Genomic DNA, 9,386 nt, shown 5'->3' on the forward strand with positions numbered 1-9,386 from the left:
AACAACAACAACAGCAATCTTCACAAAAGCATACTGTCACATCTTCCTCACATGGAGCAACCAAGAACTTTAACCACATCACCACCATAGCTCTTTAAGGTTCATTGTTGTTGTTCAAACTGACATTACAATCCAGTGCATTATGCTTCAGTTCCATGCCAGGACTCCATTAACGTTCAGTAAATCTTCCCATATTGAAGAATAACACTCTAGAGCCTGAGTGCCTAGGTTCAAATGTTGGCTCCACCATTGATTATACTACCTGGCACATTATTTAACCAGTCAATTTTCTCATTTATAAAATGAGGGTTATAATAGTACCGTCTTTATAGGGTTGCTTTGAGAATTGTATGAGTTGATATACATAAAGTCCTATCTGTCTTATCACCCCCATTATATATGAAGGACCTGAAGTTCTCAAAGTTCTCAGCAAGTCCCATGATAAGAGAAAGGAAGAAAGGATGTTAGCCCTGGTTTCCTGGACCCACACTCTGAGTTAAAATGTGAAGAATTACTCCCACTCAGGGGTCTGCATCTCAGACCCAGCTTCCTTTAAAAGCCACAAACTCCTTCTAGAGGTGAGCCAGGTGATCAACAGAACCCAATAAATAAGCCATACTGTTTTGGTAATACCTGATCCTTCATATATACCCAGAGACTGAGACAGTCATTAGTGAATGATAAACATTTGTTGTTGTTGTTGTTGTTGTTGTTGTTGTGTTTTTTGGCATCCCAGTGTAGAGCTCAAGGATAAGTAATAGATTGCTGACCCCAATATAGGTGATTCAAACCCACCTCAGAAACCCTATACAGTGCTGCTATGAGTTGGAACTGACTTGATGTCACTTAACAACAACATATATTTTTCTTAGTGTAACATATTAGCATGAGACCTTGTCTACATACTTGAGGAGGGCAGGAATCATGATCAGCCCAAAGCGGATTCCTATAAAGTGGAGGTCACACAAATTTTCACCGTGTCTGACAAAAACCTCTTATATCAGCCGTTCTCCCAGCAACACTCTCTACTTTGCTGGGTTTGATAATCCATTGCAATGCCCACACAGAACTCACAGACCATACTTAAAATTGCATGATTTATTTGGATAGAACAGGCTACAACTCAGGATCAGGATCAACTTAGAAGAATAAGATACAACTCAATAGACAGGATCCAGTTTGTCGATCAGGACAGTGTCCAATCATGATGGCATTCTTTCCAGCATACCTGCAAAGCAGACCATTCTCTCAGCCAGTCAACCTGTCAACTTAGAGGACTTTTCTAGGCCTCTAACCTATTACAACCCTTTATCTCTGCTGACAAGTGCCCAGAAGCACTCTACTCTGTCAGCAGGCCTCCTGCCTGAAGGCACTCATCTCTCTTATTCCATGAATCAGCAAGCCCACTGCAGTTGTTTGCTGGTCCCAAGGTTCTCACTGCTGCTTGTACTGCTGTGCTGTCTCTCACCATTTTCCGTGGTACAGCTCTCTCTCTCCTGAGCCTAGGAACTTCTCAGCACAGAGACTCTAGGTCCAAAGGACATGCTGTACTCTAGACACTTCTTAATGGTAGTGAGGTTCCCTACAACCTCTGTGGGATTGGCCCTTATATTTAATTTCAAGACAGAGTCCTTCCAATTAGACTACAAACTAACCAATCCCCTCATTAGACCGCAATCACTCAATATGTACAGTAATGGACCAATTCCTACAAGGTCACTTCATCCTACTGGGTAGTTTTATGCATGGAGTCCTGGTGTGTTACTGGACAATAATCACTGGACAGCTAACTACAGGATGGTGGTTCAAACCCATCAACCACTCTTAGGAAACCTTTCACAGGGTTGGTATATGTCTGAAACAACTCAAGGCACTAAACAACAATAACAACAGCATTTGTATAATATACTGACAAGTCCTTTGCAAGACTGTGGTCTAGTCAACCATTTTTTGGCAGACTAATAAACCCAAGGCCAGAAAAACTATATATAATAAACCCATTGCATCACACAATATGAGTATAACATCTAGTAGACAAAAACTATACATGTGTACCTACAAACAGAGACTAGGGTTATGTTAGTTACAGATTTCTAAATATGTTATCATCTTCTCAACCGAGTCTCTCAATTTCTCCAAGCTCCCACATTCCTGTGCAGCCTGAAGATAGTATAAAGTTAATTCATTCTTTATGAATGTTCTAATTATTTCCAGGAAACTAGAAGATAAATTACAGCATGCAAACATAATTATTATTGATAAACTCCTTAGTAAAGCAATAGTACATTCTGTATCCAGAAACAAAATAATGTTCACATGATTTGATCTAGTAAATTCCATTTCTGGGAATTTACATTGAGGATATAATCCAAGAGAAAGAAAGAAAGTAGTAGGCATGAAGATGCTGTACTATTAAGCAGAATATTATTAGAACATATATTTCATATAATAATATAAATAATGTTGCCTGCAAAATATTCAGGTATTCATATCTCTATGTTGTTGTTATTAAATACCATGGAGTCAGTTCCAACTCATAGTGACCCTGCACAGGGTTTCTGAGGCTGTAAATCTTTACAGGAGCAGAATGCCTCATCTTTCTCCTACGGAACCGCTGATAGTTTTGAACTGCTGACCTTGAGGTTGGCAGCCCAACTCGTAACCACTATGCTACCAGAGATCCTTTCATATCTCTATAGCAACGTGAAAATTATTTATGTTCAAATGTGAAATAAGTATATATATTTATATATGTTGTTGTTATTGTTAAGTGCCATTGAGTTGGTCCAGACGCGTAGTGACCCTGTATAGCATTTCTGAGGAGCAGCTGGTAAGCTTGAACCACTGACCTTTTGGTTCAAACCAACCTTCCAGTCCAGTGCATTAACACACAGTGCCAAACCAGGACTCCATAAATATGTATATGTTGTTGTTAAGTGCCACTGGGTTGGTTCCAACTCATAGGGACCCTGTATAGGCTTTCCAAGTATTTCAATCTTCTCAGGAGCAGAAAGCCTCATCTTTCTCCATTGGAGTGACTGAGAGGCTCAAACCGCAGACCTTATGGTTTGTAATCCAATGCTTATCATATGGAGCCTCTGCACTCCATATATCAATATAAGGAGCCCTGGTAACATAGTGGGTCACAGGTTGGACTCCTAATGACAAGGTCATCAGTTTGAATCTACCAGCTGCTCTGCGGGAGAAAGATGAGACTTTCTGCTCCCATAAAGATTGGAGCCTCAGAGACCCAAAACAGTGTAAATCAGAACCAATTCCATAGCACACAATCACCATTTTATATACATATACATATTGTTGTTGTTAAGTGCCATCAAGTTGGTTCTGATGCACAGCGACCCTGTATAGAGTTTCCAGGAGCAGTTGATGAGTTTAAGTTGCCAACCTTGTGGTTAAAATCTATCTTGGAGCCCAGTGCTTTATCCCACTGTGCCACACCAGGATCATATATATATACATAGAGAGAGAGAGAGAGAGAGTCCTGGTGTGGTGCTGTGGCTAATGTGTCAGTATGCAAAGTCATCTGAACTGCAAGGTCAATGGTTCAAGCTCACCAGCTGCTCCTTGGAAACCCTATACAGGGTCACTATGGGTCAAAATCAACTCGACAGCACGTAACAACAGTAACAACTATATAGAGAGAGAGAGAGAGAAAGAGAGAGTTATTGTTGTTGTTGTGTGCTGTTGAGTCAGTTCCTATTCACAAACCCTGTATAGGGTTTCTAAGGAGTGTCTGGTGAATTTGAACCACCAACTGTGCAATTCAAACCGACCTTGAAGTCTAGATGGCGCCACACCAGGACTATATATATATATATATATATATATGTATGTATAATTATGTCTACAACAAAAATTACATTGAAAGTATGTCTGTGCTTTTTGTTTGTTTAACCGGCTGGACCAATGGAAGGTGTTAAAAAGAAGAAGAAGGCTACTGCTGTGCATAGACCCTTAAGAAAAAGCGAAGGAATTTCACAGAACTAAAGATCAAGCGCCTGAGAAGTTTGCCCAAAAAAATATTTCAAAGGGCAAGGAAGAAATTTATCTAGGAAGAAGCTAAGCATTATCACAAGGAATACAGACAGATATACAGAACTGAGATTCGAATGGATAGGATACAAGAAAAGCAAGCAACTTCTCTGTGCCTGGAGAACCCAAGCTGGCATTTGTTATCAAGATCAGAGGTATCAATGGCTCGAAAGGTGTTTCTTCTTAGCCTTGACCAGGTCTTCAATGGCACCTTTGTTAAGCTCAACAAGGATTCAATTAACAGGATTGTGGTACCATATATTGCATGGCATGGTGCCATAGGATAAGCACTCAACCTCAAAGTCGGTTTGAACAGCATGGCCAGTGGTTCATTCTCACCATCCACTCTGTGGAAACACCATACAGGGTTGCTGAGTCAAAACCAACTCTACAGTACTTAACATCAACATATTGCTTGTTGTTGTTGTTATGTGCTGTGGAGTCGGTTCTGACTCATAGCGACCCTGTACAGGGTTTCCGAAGCTGTAAATCTTTACTGGAGCAGAAAGCCTCATCTTTCTCCCGCGGAACAGCTAGTAGTTTAGAACTGCTGACCCTGAGGTTCGCAGCCTGATTCGTAACCACTATGCTACCAGAGCTCCTTTTTGCTTGGCAGTACCCAAATCTAAAGTCAGTGAATAAACTGATCTACAAGCGTGGTTATGGCAATATCAATAGAAGCAAATTGCCCTGACAGATAACACGTTGACTGCATGTTCTCTAGGTAACTATGGCATGGGAAATGTTTCAAAGAAGCAAATAACTTCCTGTGGCCCCTCAAATTATCTTCTCCATGCTAGAGAATGAAGAAAAAGACCACCCATTTTGTAGAAGGTGGAGATGATGGCCACAGGGAAGACCAGACTAACAGGCTTATTAAAAAGAAAAACAAACATGTTTACCATGATTATTTTTGTAAACTGGTCAGCTAATAGAACAGTAAATTATCTCAAATTGAAAACAAAACAAAAAAAAAGCATCTGTAATCTGGAATCAAAGTACACGTTTCAATATTAGCCTTACGAACTTGCAAAAGAACCTCAACTCTAAGACTTACTTTCATAATTTTTATTAAGTATATAATGATAGTAATAAATATCTACTGAGCTCTTACTATGTACAGGCCTTATCTTATTTAACTCCTCAGTAACCCTGTGAGGTAGGAATAACTCTTATCTGCATTTTCCAAATATGGACTGAGGCTGGGAGCTGTGAAGTGACTTGTCCAAGGTCACTAGTAAGAGGGAAGGTGGGATTTGAACACAGATTCCCCTTAAGATGATTAAAGGACAAGTGCTGTTGATCACAGGCTACAGTTGCAGGTGACTGTAAAAAATTAAAGCTTTGCTGTTGCTATTATTAGGTGCCATCAAGTTAATACTGACTCATAATGACCTTATGCACCACAGAAGGAACCAATGCCCAGTCCTGCGCCAACCTCACAATCATTGCTACACTTGAGCTCATTGCTGCTGCCACTGTGTCAATCCATCTTACTGGGGGTCTTCCTCTATTTCGCTGACCCTCCAATTTACCAAGGATGAAGTCCTTCTCCAGGGACTGGTCCATCCTGATAATATGTCCAAAGTATGAAAGACGAGGAGTTCTGGTGTGGTGATGCAGAATAATGCAATGGACTGCAAAGTCAGTTTGAATCACAAGGTTGGTGGTTCAAACCCACCATCCACTCCTCGGAAATACTATACAGGGTCACTATGGGTCAGAATGGACTCAAAGGCATTTAACAACATGAGAGATGAATTCTGGTCACCCTAGCTTCTAAGGGGCATTCTGGCTGTACTTCTACAAGCGTGGTTATGGCAATATCAATAGAAGCCATAACCACACAAATCTGTTTGTTCTTTTGGCAGTCCATGGTACTTACAATATTCTCCTCTAACATCATAACTCAAATTCTTCTACAATATTCCTTATTTACTGTCCAACTTTCACATGCATGTAAGGTTATTGAAAACACTGTTGCTTGGGTTAGGCACACCTTAGTCCACAAATTGACTTCTTTGCTCTTGAATACTTTAAAGAGGTCTTTTTCAGCAGATTTGCCTAATACAATATGTCATTTGACTTCTTGACTGCTGCTTCCATGAGTGTTGATGATTGATCTGAGACAATAATGTCTTTTACAATTTCAATCTTTTCTTGTTCCAGTGGTGATTATTTTTTCTTTCTTTACACTGAGGTGCAACACATACAGAAGGCTGTGCTCTTTGATCTTCATCAGTAAGTATTTTAAGTCTTTGATTTCAGCAAGCAAGTATTTTCATCTGCCTACTGCAGGTTGTTAATAAGTTTCCTGATGCTACTTTCTTCTATATATAATCCTGCTTCTCAAATTATTTGTTCAATATACAGATTGAAGTATAGTGAAAGAGTATAAGCATGGCACATACCTTTCCTGATTTTAAACCACTCAATATCCCCTTGTTTATTCAAACAACTGCCTCTTGGTCTATGCACAGGTTCCTCATGAGCACAAATAAAAGTTTTGGAACACTCATTTAGCATAATGCTGTTCCTAGCATGCCATGATTCTCACAATCAAAAGCTTCTGCATAGTCAATAAAGCACAGGTAAACATCTTTCTGGTAGTTGCTGCTTTTAGCCAAAATCCATCTGACATCAGCTGTGATACCCCTCATTCCACATGCTCTTCTGAATCCAGTTCCAACATCTGGCAGTTCTCTGTTAATGTACTGTTGCAGCCATTTTTAAATTGTCCTTAACAAAATTTTACTTGCATGCGATATGTATGATATTGTCCAATGATTTCTGCATTCTTTTGGGTCACTTCTCTTTGGAATGAGCACAAATATGGATCTCTTGCAATCACTTGGCCAGGTAGCTATCTTTCAAATTTCTTGGCATAGATGAGTGAGTGCCTCCAGGGCTGCATCAGTTTGTTGAAAGATTTCAATGTGTATTCCATAAATTCCCAGAGCCTTGTTCTTTGCCAATGCCTTCAATGCACCTTGGACTTCTTCCTTCAGTACCACTGGCTCTTTATCATATGCTGCCTCTTGAAAAGGTTGAACATTGACCATTTCTTTTTGGTACAGTGACTCTGTGTATCCCTTCCATCTTCGTTTGGTGCTTTCTGTATCATTCAGTAATTTTGCCCATAGAATCCTTCAATATTTCAAGTTGAGGCTTGAATTTTTTCTTCAGTTCCCTCAGCTTGAGAAATACTGAGCATGTTCTTTCCTTTTGATTTTCTAACTTCAGATCTTTGCACATTTCATTATAATATTTAACTTTGTCTTCTTGAGCTACCCTTTCAAATATTCTGTTCAGCTCTTGTACCTCCTCATTTCTTCCATTTGCTTTAGCGTGTCTATGCTAGAGCCCAAGTTTTAGAGACTCTTCTGACATCCATTTTAGTCTTTTCCTTCTTTCTTGTCTTCTTAATGACTTTTTGCTTTCTTCTTATATGGTGTTCTTAATGTCATCCCACAACTTTTCTGATCTTTGGTCATTAGTGTCTAATTTATCAAATCTATTCTTCAGATGATCTCTATATTCAGGTGGGATATGTTCAAGATCATATTTTGACTCTCATCAATTTAATTTTCTTCAACTTCAGCCTGAACTTGCATATGTGCAATTGATGATCCATTCCACAGTCTGCCCTTGGCTCTGTTTTGGCTGATGATATGGAGCTTTTCCACTGTCTCTTTCAACAAATGTAGTCAGTTTTGATTTTGTATTCTATCTCATGAGGTCCATGTGTATAGTCGTATTTTATATTGTTTAAAAAAGGTATTTGCAGCGGGGCTTGATGGCGGCTAGGGTGAAGGTGTAGTGAAGGTCACCGTCAACAATAACTCAGAATTCCAGGCAAGAAAGAGGCAGGACGGGGCTGCAAGTCTTGGACCCACAGAGATAGGAATAGTTTAAAGGTTTGAGAACTTGTAGCCTGTGGAATTTGGAGCTGAGGCCGGAAATCGCGTACTTTTGGATCTGCCTGGCACGGAGGCCTTAGGCCACATCCTGGGTGAATCCAGGTGGCGGGATGAAATAGGAGCCGCAGAGACGCTGCGGAGGTACACCGCGGGAACCTTGGAAAAGAAAGAGGGGGAAAAAAAGGTGCAGAGTATACTCTGCCGATTTAGTGTGGGTCCGATTTTTTTTTTTTTCTTTGGTGTAGGGTAATAGGTGCGCTCACAGTTTGCCCACCTACATTTGGTGAATAGAGGTAGGGGCTTAGCCTAGTGGCCAAGACCCACCCTCACCACTGGCACTTTCCTCTGCCAGGAACTCACACACACTCAGCCCAAGCTGAGATGCGTATTTAGTAGGCCTTTTTGGAGTAAGTTGAGAAGGGTCCTGGTGTAGCTTTGTGGGTTAATGCGCTGTGCCGCCAATACTTTTGAACTGCAAGGTCGGTGGTTCAAGCTCACCAGCCGCTCCTCAGAGAGACGTCCTGGCATAGCGTGGCCGGTTAAGGTGCCACTGTAAAGCCTTTTGAATTGCAAGGTCGGGAGACACGGATGTGAGTTCAATTTGGTCGGCTTATTCTCACTGGCTTGAGAGGCTTCCTGGAGTAGCGCTGCGGGTTAAGGTGCCACGGTAAAGCCTTTTGAACTGCAAGGTCGGTCGTTCAAGCTAACCAGCCGCTCCGCGGAAACCCTATACAGGAGACACGGATGTGTGTCCTATTTGGTTTGCTTTTCTTTCTTTCTTTCTTTCTTTCTTTTTTTCTTCTTCACTGCTTTGAGAGGAGCCCCGGCATAGCACTGTGGGTTGAGATGCCACACTGCAAAGCCTTCTGAACTGCAGGGTCGGTTGTTCGGGCTCACCAGCCGCTCATCGGAGCCCCTATACAGGATCGCTACAGGTCAGAATTGACTCAACAGCACCTAACAGTAGGGAAAGGAGGGCAGAAGTGACTGAAAGAGAGTTAGGACATTAAAGAAATACTTATATTAAGCTACAGATTTTTTTTTCCTTCTTTTTTTCTCTCTCCTGCCTCTTTTTCTTCTCTGCCCCACTCTCCCTTTTTTGTGATTAAAGACTTCTATATTTAATCTTGTTTTCGCTGGTGCTGCACTATTTTCATCCGGTTTTATTTTATATATATATATTCCCCCCCCCCTTCGTTCCATTTTTCCTCTTTCTCCCATTTTTGTTTTTGCTTCTGATTCTGATTTTGTTTCTGTTTTTCACCCAACTGCTGTTGTCTGGCTGCTACACTGCCTCCCTTCTGCTTTTGGAGGACTCTTTGTCCCCCTATATTACACGAGAAGAGTCAGCAACCACTGCCAAAAAGCCAAGCTGCAATCACACCTTATAAAATACCAAAACCCAGGCAAGAA

The 9,386-nt window shown here is 40.9% G+C and overlaps 1 pseudogene; it reads left to right on the plus strand.

Annotated features, from left to right (window-relative positions):
* Positions 1-3,927: 3,927 nt before the first annotated feature.
* LOC102836363 lies at positions 3,928-4,985 on the plus strand (annotated as a pseudogene).
* The last annotated feature ends 4,401 nt before the right edge of the window (positions 4,986-9,386 follow it).

The sequence above is a fragment of the Chrysochloris asiatica genome, unplaced genomic scaffold, assembly GCF_000296735.1.
Source record: "Chrysochloris asiatica unplaced genomic scaffold, ChrAsi1.0 scaffold00136, whole genome shotgun sequence".
Lineage (NCBI taxonomy): Eukaryota > Metazoa > Chordata > Mammalia > Afrosoricida > Chrysochloridae > Chrysochloris > Chrysochloris asiatica.